The sequence below is a fragment of the Cydia amplana genome, chromosome 3 (genome assembly GCF_948474715.1).
Source record: "Cydia amplana chromosome 3, ilCydAmpl1.1, whole genome shotgun sequence".
Classification (NCBI taxonomy): Eukaryota; Metazoa; Arthropoda; class Insecta; order Lepidoptera; family Tortricidae; genus Cydia; species Cydia amplana.
In genome coordinates, this window is record NC_086071.1 from 6,034,320 (window position 1) to 6,045,619 (window position 11,300).

The following is an 11,300-nucleotide window of genomic DNA, read 5'->3' on the forward strand; positions in this document are numbered from 1 at the left end:
TATTACGGCTATTACCTACTTAACATGTTCCTCTTGAGGTCAGTAAAGCTATAGGTATTATTTGTAATTTTCTCCGCTTGATTACTCGGCAGATTGTAGAAGTAGGTACGAGCGAACAAATGTATGCCGTAAAATAATGATGGCGGACAAACCGGCCGATCGAGCCGCCAATTAACCGCCACCTACCCCTACCCCGATGAAAAGAGATCTAATGGCTCCTCTACACGATGGGCCAACGCCGGCCACTCCAAGGGACGCAGCCATGCGGTAGAATGAGATAGCAATATCACTTGCTCCCTTTAACGCATAAATGCGTCCCTTGGAGTGGCCGGCGTTGGCCCATCGTGTAGAGGAGCCATAAAACATACCTGCACTCACACTTCATGCTACGAAAACTACCAGGCGATATTTGAAATAGCCAGATTAAAGCGACTATAATACCTCATTCATTTAACGGTCCTTAGATATCTAAATAATTAAGCAATTTACTTTTAAAATACAATTGGGTACTTTCCTATACTTAAAATAAATTATTTCACACCGTTCACGAAATAAAGCACCAGATAATTATTAGAAAAACATAGATAGCAGTTATTTTTAAACACAATTTCTATTTAATAAATCGGGTGGAAGTATAAAAAGTATGGTGAGTTGACTGTGACGTCACTACACACGTTTTCATATAAATTCCATATTAGCAAATAGTTTTGACAGTTCTAAAAAAGAAGCTGATTTGACTAGTAGGAAAGTAATAGCCAATTAACTTTTAATATCTTGGCTTTGCTCTGAAAACATAGTAAAAACTCAAAAATGCGCTTGTTATTGTCAACCGACAATAACTATCCGTTTGGTTGAAAACGCCATAATATCCACATCCGATATATAAATCCACGCGTACAAGTGCGGGCTACAGCTAGTGAGAAAATATTTAAATTTTAGAGCCTCTTTGGTTGGACTCGGCCCTGCCGTATACCTGCCCGTGTCCGATACTATTCATAGATACCAAGTTATCCTAGAATGCTGACCAGAGACACCTGGTCCGGCTTTGTGGCCCAACTAGTAACTTTACTTCTACATAATTACTTTGTTGTGTCAGTTAACTTGTGTCATTTATTATCTTAAAATCAAGTTAAATTTCAGTAGCCTAGAATAGTAATAGCCAATTTGAACAACTACCTAGATTAGATACTTAACCCGTTTCGGATAATAAAATAGTACTATGCAGATGCACGTTACCAATATTCATATAAACACAGTAGTAGACCATGATTCATAGCATTTGCAGGTATGTAATTGTAGTTTCTTTCTTTAGGCAATTGTTCTAAATTATTTATTTGAAAAAAATATTGGTTAAAGGGGTAATGGTTTAGGTATGCTATGCGTTTGCTTATTTATATCAATCAACTGTTTTATATATTATGTACTTAGTTTAGATATATGTATTTCCTCTTCATGAGTGTTTCTTTTGGAATGTTAGAAAACTGAGCAAATGCGATTTTGCGACTGGAAATTCCATTACTTCCTGTGGATTAATATCAGCTATAACCCCTTTAGATATTTACTCGTACGGTTCTGCCGAAGATCAGGATCACTTACGGAATGAGTTAAATAGTATGACCATTTTTCGCCATAAGATGCAGAGTGTACCTACACTTTTTTCCAACGCTGACTGCTACGTCAGTGTGCTAGTTTTCTTATCAGGCTTGACAAAATTGCACACATAATGACTTATCAACACAAGCAATACCATGGGATAACAATGCACCGTTTATCCCAGTGCGGTTCCCAGCTACAAGTAAGAACTACCTATTATATAATCTGTGCTACAAGGCAGAAATCAAGCTTTTGTAATAGAAAACGAAGCGGAGACCGCATCTCTTGCACAATCGCACACATCTTGCACCTGCGGGCCGCGGGCGACGCCATAGCTGTTTCCATTGACGTATATCTTAGAACTGGCCTTACGGGCAATAAGAAGTATACGTCAATGGCTGTTTCAGAACGCAATAAGAACCTATACGCGGTTCAAACTCTATTCACACTTTTAACATGTGGGGAACGTGTCTGTGCACGACTGAGACCCATAATGAAGCAACCAAATATGCCTACTTTAAAACGTTTTATATAAACACTAAAATAAATTTCCGCAAACGTGAAACTTTCTCCACAAAACGGTCACAGAGTTTAATGAAGATCAATCAATACACCATACTCACTTATAGCTTTATCTTCACTGAGAAAGTATTGAATACGTATTACTTACTTGTATGTAGTAAGATCGGGTGAGCTATAGTATAATTAAACAGGTGCGTCGTAAAGCATAGAAAGGCCCCAAAAGAAATCGATAGAAAAAAGCTGGAAACTCCATGAATGGATGGAAAGTGAGCTGATTAGTCGAGAGCAAGATGGTTGTTGCAGTAGTTTCTCGAGTCGTTCACACGCTCCCATACCCACTACTGATTTTTCTTAATACATTGACTATTTAATTAATCGCTACAAATTACTGCACTATACTGCCTAAGCTCTGTTTTAAAATCCTATATAGGGTAATGGCCCCTAAGGATGAACAAGCCCTACTAGTTGAACGTTTGGCTTTAATGTAGAAATAATTACATCCTGACGGGTATACTTTACCCTTAGGAGTATTTTTTGCTTAAAACTGGAACCGAGGCTTACATTTCAGTTCTAAAACAATTCACGTATGCGTTCGTAAGCGCTCGCCACGTACGTTTAATTATTAAGATAAAGAATCCTAGATGAGCGTATCACTAGATGAACGACGTTCAACTTTTAGGCAAGGCCTAGTTTTCTCCTTTTTTAAACTCTCCGGAAAAGGGCAGATACAGTGTTGATGCCTTAAATTAATTTATTTCATCATCCTTGAGACCAAAACTTGAACTAAGAAGTTTTTATTGGGTCATGTTTGTGGTTTATTGCTTGATTTAGGCAATTTAAATCATTCGTTTCTATGAAAAGCTGTTTTTCGAATACTATAAGACCGTTTTATAGTATTCATTATTTACATTTATACTGGAGACTATAATTCATACTGTTTCAACTATAGGACTAAAATAAATTATTCAAAATTAGTACACATTGTTTGTCTTCTTGGCAAATTGACCCATTCCGGCGCTTATAATATTTTATAAAAAATACAGAATAATAATAACAGGGTTCGGAGTAGTTTAATCCAAACCATTATTTGTTGCGTCATATAAAACAAAAAAGTTACTGGAATCGCGTCCTAACATAAATATACAAACAAAAAAACTAAAGTTAGGGTAGTCTTATAATTGTTCATTTATTGATGACACTACCCTACTACTGCATGATTCATGAGAATGTAACCATGGCAACAAGTGACAAAAGATTCACCCATTTAATAGTATAAACTGCTCTTTGAGATACGATACGAGGCTGCTGGGATAAATTGGCCAATTTTATAAATTAAACATCAATCACGGGAGAGAGATTCAATTAAGAAAATGTATCCGGTGAATAAATGCAGTAACCAGAGATAAACACCGTACTTTGAAGGTGAGCGTCGGGCTGGCACTGGCAGGATACGAGACTGGTTTTCTTGACAGTCTCGTTTCTACGTACTGCCTAACTGTCATTATCCTGTAGCGGGGGAAGGGAAGCATCTGATTGCAGTAATTAAATACTAGCTGAGCAATCGTTGCCCTCTGAATGCTTTTAGAGCTAGAGGTCGTCTTAGCAATCTCTGCACCGATTTTAATACAACGAAGTGTCCCCACACTTTGTTCTATAAATTTATGAGTATATGACGTTTACGTACGAAAGACATTTATGATGACATTCCAACACATTGATATACAATACACATAAATATGAGCGCGTATCTAATAATTATAATTTTTATGTACGTATTAATTTAATAAATAAAAATATTAATATAATTTAATGATTTAGTAGTAGTAGTAGTAGAAAACTCTTTATTGTACAAAAATACATATTAAGAATAACATATAAGAAGTACAAAGGCGAACTTATCCCTTTGAGGGATATATGCCAGTTAACCTTTGAGTAGATGAGAGGAGAGAATCAAAGAGTATTTATTTACCATATCGATGTACACTACTACACTCTCATATAGTCATGATACGAAACGTGAACTGCGAAGCGGATTCGATTGCCAGTTCTTATTTATTTCGGAAATAAATATCGAAATTCGAATGTCGATTCGGAGAAGACGATGACAGTCCATTTCCCTTGCCAGAAAAGGGTTTGTTCCTGGTTCGTCGTATTCCTGTTTCGTCGGATTCCTGATTCGTCGAAATGTGCTAAAAATGCTAGAAAAAGTACGATCACTGGTGATTACATTACAGGGATCGGAACCGGTTTTTAGCAAAAACTTAGAAGTAACCATATTTTTCGAATTATTTTATACTCGAAATGTAGGACTCAGTTGTGTTTTTAGGTTACGACTTCGTATTATTAGATTGCCAAATTAGAAATGAAGTAATTAGCAAAGAACGAAAAAATACCGTTTCCGTTCCCATACAAAAAATACCGGTATCCGATCCCTGTTACATTAAATCTTCATATTTAGGTAGTAAATACTGGTTTACTGCACGACAAATCTAATTATATGTATATATAATTCCCACGAAACAAGAATACGACGAATCAGGAATCCGACGAAACAGGAATACCACGAAACAGGAATACCACGAACCAGGAACAAACCACGGAAAGGAAGGCGTCGTGTGCAGTATGCATCTATACATTTAGGGTGGGTTCTGTAGGTAAAGATTAACTATGTGATTAGTGTCGAGTCGCTCACTCGTGAGGCACCTCATTTGTACCACTCATTTTGTTAATTTGTCGCAGTACTTCGTACCGCAAAAATGTCTTACTTCACTCCTCTATTCATTTTATTTGATTCTAAAATTATCTTTCTCCTAAAAGTTCTATTCTTAACCTCCAGAATTGCACTCCAATTAAATGTTACTATTTATTTATTTATAAAGGAAGTTATGAATACATAAATATGTATATACATTAAATATTTTTATCGCCGTTGGAATTAATGGAATAGTCGACGCTGAAAATATGCTAGTACCTCACCTCATTTGAAGTAAGACATTGTAACACCTCATTTTAGAAAATGAGGTACTCATACAAACTCATTTTAAATTGATATCCTACCCATCACTATATGTGATACACCAGCGATGGGTCGTATACCTTCCTACAATAGTTATTTGTTTTACAAGGGGGCTGTTACCCGATGTACCCGTGTAATATTGATACCCGAGCCCGAGCAAGCGTTAGATTCCAAAATGGAATCTTGAGCGTTGCGAGGGTTTCAAAGCACGAGGTTTAAACAAAATTTGCCCCCGAGTGAAACACAAAATTGTTCACCGCACCAACCCGAAGAAAATATTAAGTAACTGTAAGATATCAAACAAAATCAAATCCAAATGAATGTGATTAAATATTTATCATTCAAAATCATCATTTAAAAGTCAATCCTACCAGCAAACATAAGAAAACAACTCAAAATTTGCATTTGATTATTTTTGCTCACATGTGAATAAAATGCAACATTGCTATCAGTTTTTGAACAATCAAGAGAGCCTTTAAGAGTCGGTGTGGGGAAAACTATTTTTATTTTCATTAACATATTTAATTAAGCTTTATATCAGGGTCTTTTGGCAAATTGCACCCGCCCCACCTAACAAGCTTCAGTAGCGCTGGGTGAGGACACCGCGATAAATACGGTTTTCATTACCCTGAATTTTGTTTAAAACTTTGTTTTGCACTATATACGTACATACAGTTTAGCCAATAGAAAACTACATGAATGCTCGCATTGGTTGATTTAATTGTCATTATTGTACTTAATCATAACAGTTTTAGTGCAGTTGAGAAGAAACATACAATTTTCTATTCCCCTTGTGTTAATTTCCATGGCATTCGAAACAGGGTAATAGAAAGTGAAATTTAGGAGGTGTCTAAAGAAGAGTGGTCGTCGGTATTTTCCAAATGGTTTAAGCGGATGGAAAAATGTATAATGTTTTCACCACAGAACAAGTAGAATGGCGATGCGAGCAGGGTACGTGTCGCCGCCGGTTATGAGCAAACGCTCGCATGCTAGTACTCGCCCGCGCTGATCGAAAAACGTAAACATGCCTTTTGCGCCACAATAACGTTCAGATTAAGACGATTGGAAGGCCCAATGCCCTTGAGCGTCAGGGCGGAGCTAAGCGCTCTGTACCCGCACCACCCGCTTACCCCGCTCGCTGCGATCGTACGTGAATTTTGTATCGCTGCACCGCCACGAGGTTCAAAGAATAAGATACAGCCCAGAGGCGTGCAGTTGGCGCTATACTCGTATACCTTTTGTTTGCAGATATTTTGTTGTTTGAGTATGAGTAGATAATGCATTTAGTGGAGGTCGTAAATTACATTTCACGGTTAATACGACTCGCGTCCTGTTTAAAACGCCGTATAAAATTATATTATTATTATATATTACTTACCCATCCCGTTACGCACCATGCTGCACGTTTGTGTAATTGACATAACCGTCGTATTGAATTGGTAGTGTCATTCGATGGAACTTGCTAACTATGTAAGTAATCAAAATTGATGAATGAATTTACTAGTGACTTTTGTTGACATAGTTAGTTCCATAGAATGATACTTTATGCAATACGCCGTCAGCCAACATTTTTTAATGTGTTTATTACCTACCTTAGGTTTTTTGTTTTGTCTAATATTTAAAATATCTTTTAAATTTGCTCACTAAGATTAGACTGACAAAGGAAATATTACATACAGCCAACGACCACTATCTGTAAGCTGTAAGCATACTTGCGACATATATTTTATTATTATTATTATGTATCATTTGGTGAGTCAATCGGTCCTCCCTAGAAATACGGGCTATATGTGATGTGTCTAGTAGGTGCATATTACAGATTTGTTGGGGCATACTTGCGACATTAAAATTAAAAAAAAAAAGAAAACAAATCTATGGTACTATATTTATAAGCGGTTAGACATGGTGCTCGAATAGCTTTTTCTAATGTCAAGTTAAAAAAATAAAAAAAGGCGGCAATTTACATTTTTATTTTCTTACATTGTTTGAGAAAAGCACTATACAATGCTTGGCCGGAACAGGGATTGCAAGACTCGCTTTATCCGGCCTCGTCTACGACTCGGCCGTCTACCGCAATCTCGTTCTACAATCCCTTACTTCACGGCCTCTGCAGTAATGTACTATTTATGAACGTAGGGCCGGTAAATGTTATCGCGATTGAAATAATATGTAGGTATGTATAGGTACTTACTTCTCTCAAAAAATGCGAGGATATATATACCTATAAAAGTTCAAATAAGGACGGGACATTATGGTAATATTTCAACGCATGTTTGAGAAATTTCCACGCATGTTTGAGAAAACTTAATCCCATCAAAAACATTACATGTAAAAAGGTGCAAGTCTCGCAACGCTTCTACTACAAAAAAGTTTTGAGATGTAATGTGAAACCAAGTCGGTTATTTTAATCAGTGCCAGGGGGTGTTAGAACTGTATCAAATATATATCTTTAATTTGTAATACGTATAATGACTTGGCCATCGCACGGCTGCATAATGACATAAGGATCATCGTCACCTATTAAAAATATTTTTAATTGAACATAACGCTAGCGCTAATTGCAGTTCGAGCATTACACATATTTACGAGTACGGTACGAGTAAAGCATTATGTGCGATTGCCAAGTCATTATATGTATTACAAATTAAAGATATATATTTGATACAGTTTTAACACCCCCTGGCACTGATTAAAATAACCGACTTGGTTTCACATTACATCTCAAAACTTTTTTGTAGTAGAAGCGTTGCGAAACTTGCACCTTTTTACATGTAATGTTTTTGATGGGATCTCATCTCTTTTTGTAGGCAGTCCTTCTTTTCGGGTACTCATACTATGTATACATATATCATAAAGAAACACGTCTTCATCATCGTACATCGTAGTGTACCTTTACTTTACTACCTACTATTTGTAGGAACTGCAACAGTAACTTTGTAATAGCAAATATTTATATGGGATTACAAACTTACTTATGCAGTTCTTAGATCTTTAAAACGTGACTGATATTGCAATATTTTTAGGTTTTCTATGGCTTGATAAGCTGAAAACTACTTATGTTTAAAATTTGAAGCTTGTGGATATACTAGAAGTACCTTAGAATTATGATGATCGTAGGTGAGTGAGTGAGTGAGTGAGTGAGTGTGTCAGTGTCGAAAATAAGGAACTTTGACGTACAATAATTCTTAAACTACTAGTTCAAATTGAATGTTTTTGAGAATATATCTTAAGCATGTTTAGCCCTATATATTACTGAAAATTCAGGATTTTAGCTTCAGCCAGCACAAAATTACAGGACGTCGAAAATGGCCTGAATCGCTTCGAGAAAAGGATGGTACGGCCGTGCCTCTTTTTTTGCTCGATTTGGCGGGGGCAGTGCCCCCAGATTTACTTAATAAACTAACATCATTTTAATGGGTAACAATCCTAAAAATGTAATGGTTTCTGAATCAAACTATATAGTATATACCTACAACATAAATTGCCAATGTTGATCAATTTTTTTAGAAATTGAACTTTATTAAAAACGTTGAATTTTAATGGCAATATGTCGGTGCATGTTCGAAAACATTTTTTATATATTTCAAATGAAGCTTTCTGAAACATAAGTGGAAATATTGTCATTACGTTCGTAATAATAGGCTGCGAAACACCGTGTTGCGCGCGCTAAAGCGCGTCACAACCAAATCAACATTCTGCAGTTATTTAATCTTTGGCCACAATAACTCCAATTTTATAGCACCTCGGCTCAGAACAAGCATGCAGAATACAAGGACGGCACGGAGCGACGAGCGACACAGCCTCCTCGTCTCAAAGCTAGCACACGACTGCCGGCCACGCCTTTTTCGAGCTACATACGCACAAAATGTTGAAAAATATTCGATTTCTTAAAAAAAAAATATTTATTAACATTATTCTACGTTGCATTTGTAGTATCTGTTAAAACAATTATTCTAGTCTAAAAATAACTTTAATCGAATAAACCGTTTACTAGAAATAGGCAAAGTTAGTCGCAAAACGGCCTGTCGTAATGTTCCTTTTTTGGAAAAACTATAAGTCATAGGGAACAAGTCAAACGTTAGAAATGTTGTACATAAAACGTAAAATCATATATTTTTTTTTCATATTTTTTTGTTGAACCGTTAAGAAGATATAGACTCTAGAATGTTAGAGTTTTCGGCCAAAAACAGCGTCTAGCGCGAAGCCAGACATCAAATCTGTCTAAAGGAGGCGTATCCATTCACCAGGCACACAAATTTTTACTACCGTTGCGCGAGAAATGTGGAAATGTGGAGAGGAACGAGCGGCGACACCGATTCCGATACTAACTGCGCGCGATAGCCGTTCTAACCTCTTTAATATGTTCTGTGGTTTTCACAGTAAAAGATAGATACAAATTAGAGAATAAACATTTTTTTTTATTGTGAATCAAGAAACAAACGGTCAGTTTCATTAATGCGTTTAAATTATTCAGTACCTACCGGTCTATCAATTATTTTTGGCATGACCAATACTGTACTAATTCTAAATAATAGTGCGGTGCCGGTTCACACATCAAAACCTAATTTACGAGTAAGTACCTATACTTAGTGCATTCACCACCTGACCACCCCATACAAATCTCTTTAAAAAAAGTAGGTAATGTTATTTCAAATTTATCTTATTAAAGATGTAGGTAAGTTACATTTTGTAATTCCTTGTATATTTATTATTAATTATTTTCCCGGATATTGACATGATTTTGAGAATTTGTACCTGCCTGCTTAGCCCTACTTGGAATGTACACTTCGCATACATATAAGTATATTTGTCTTACACTAGTACTAGCACCCAAAAGAAAAAGATGAGTATAGTTTTCCTGGTTCTTACCGACTGACAAATTGGTTTGACCTACCACCGGTTTGACAACACCTGGGGGCCGATTTTTGAATTTCGATCGCTCGATTTCGTCACTCGAAAATCGGTGGAAAACGGCGTAATGCTAATTTTTGAAATACGAGCGATAGAAATTGGGAATCTAGTGGTATTGCCCATTCGTTTTCAATTCTATTAGTAGAATTTACATGCATAGTAGTGGAGATATTACTGAACGAAATACCCGAAATCGAGCGGTCGAATTTCAAAAATCTGCCCCCAGACCGTTTTATAAAACGTGTGAAAAGTATAGTAATGTAATGTATTGATACCTCGTTACGTCAATTTCGAAACGCCTTTTATTTTACGGTAGATATCACTATCACAGTATCACAAGAAAAAGACATCAACGCATGGAGGTGGAGGTCCAAAATGTAGAAACGAGTTGAAACTATATACGTCAATTATAGTACCTAATTAGAGAAACGTAACTCAAGGATTAAACTAGATATATTGTTACATACATACCGTACTTATATTATGTAAATTACCCTACCTACGTACCTTTTAGAAAACCACAATTAATAAATTGTTCCAATGGTGTCCATCATAAGTTGTACAAGCCAATAAAATCTGTTTATCAACATTTCATTCCACCAAAGTTTTCACCAACCACTCGATTCACTTAAAACTTGGAAATGTTCAAAGGGTGACATGCCAGGATTAGTTTACACAAAGTTATAGAATTTAAGCACGATTCGAACTGGCAGTAACAGGGCGTGCGTGCGCTCTGCGCGGGCACCCGACGCGAATGGAAAAATAAAAACAGTCGAAGAAAGTAGTACGTCACAGCACGGCTATAGAACCCCAGGCTGGTTTAATTCAAAGCTAGCCAGTGTCACGCGTGTACGCATGACGGACGTGTGACGTGTGACTAGTTCTTCTGTGATCGAGTTAAAAAGTTATTGAGCAGTACGGATTATTGTTGGATAGTTTGGGAGCATAAATAAAAGCACTTATCAGGAACAGTATTCAATTGTAATTTAAACATATTTTTAAATAAAAAGTAAAATAATATTTTCAAATGAGCAAGCGAACCGAAGTTCAACTTCAACATTTATTCAGCAATAGCATAGAGAAATATAGTAAGACAAGAGTGCTCACTCCATACATCAGTTCAGACTATTAATTTCAGTGTCTACATCTAGCATCGAGTAGCGGAACTATCAGTACTGCTATTTGACAATAGATGTAGCACCGACCGGAAAGTCTCATCTCAACAGCATAAGACTTTCCGGTCGGTGCTACATCTATT

At 36.4% G+C, this 11,300-nt stretch overlaps 1 protein-coding gene across 3 annotated transcripts in view; it reads right to left on the bottom strand.

Annotated features, from left to right (window-relative positions):
• Positions 1 to 10,779, bottom strand: part of LOC134662427 (uncharacterized) — a 69,686-nt gene extending 58,907 nt beyond the window's left edge. For 2 of the 3 annotated variants that reach the window (XR_010098070.1, XM_063518646.1), the window contains exon 1: positions 10,550 to 10,779. The gene's annotated coding sequence lies outside the window, so the exon portion shown is untranslated. The remainder of the gene's footprint in view (positions 1 to 10,549) is intronic. The other variant, XM_063518647.1, reaches the window with a different exon arrangement.
• Positions 10,780 to 11,300: the final 521 nt, after the last annotated feature.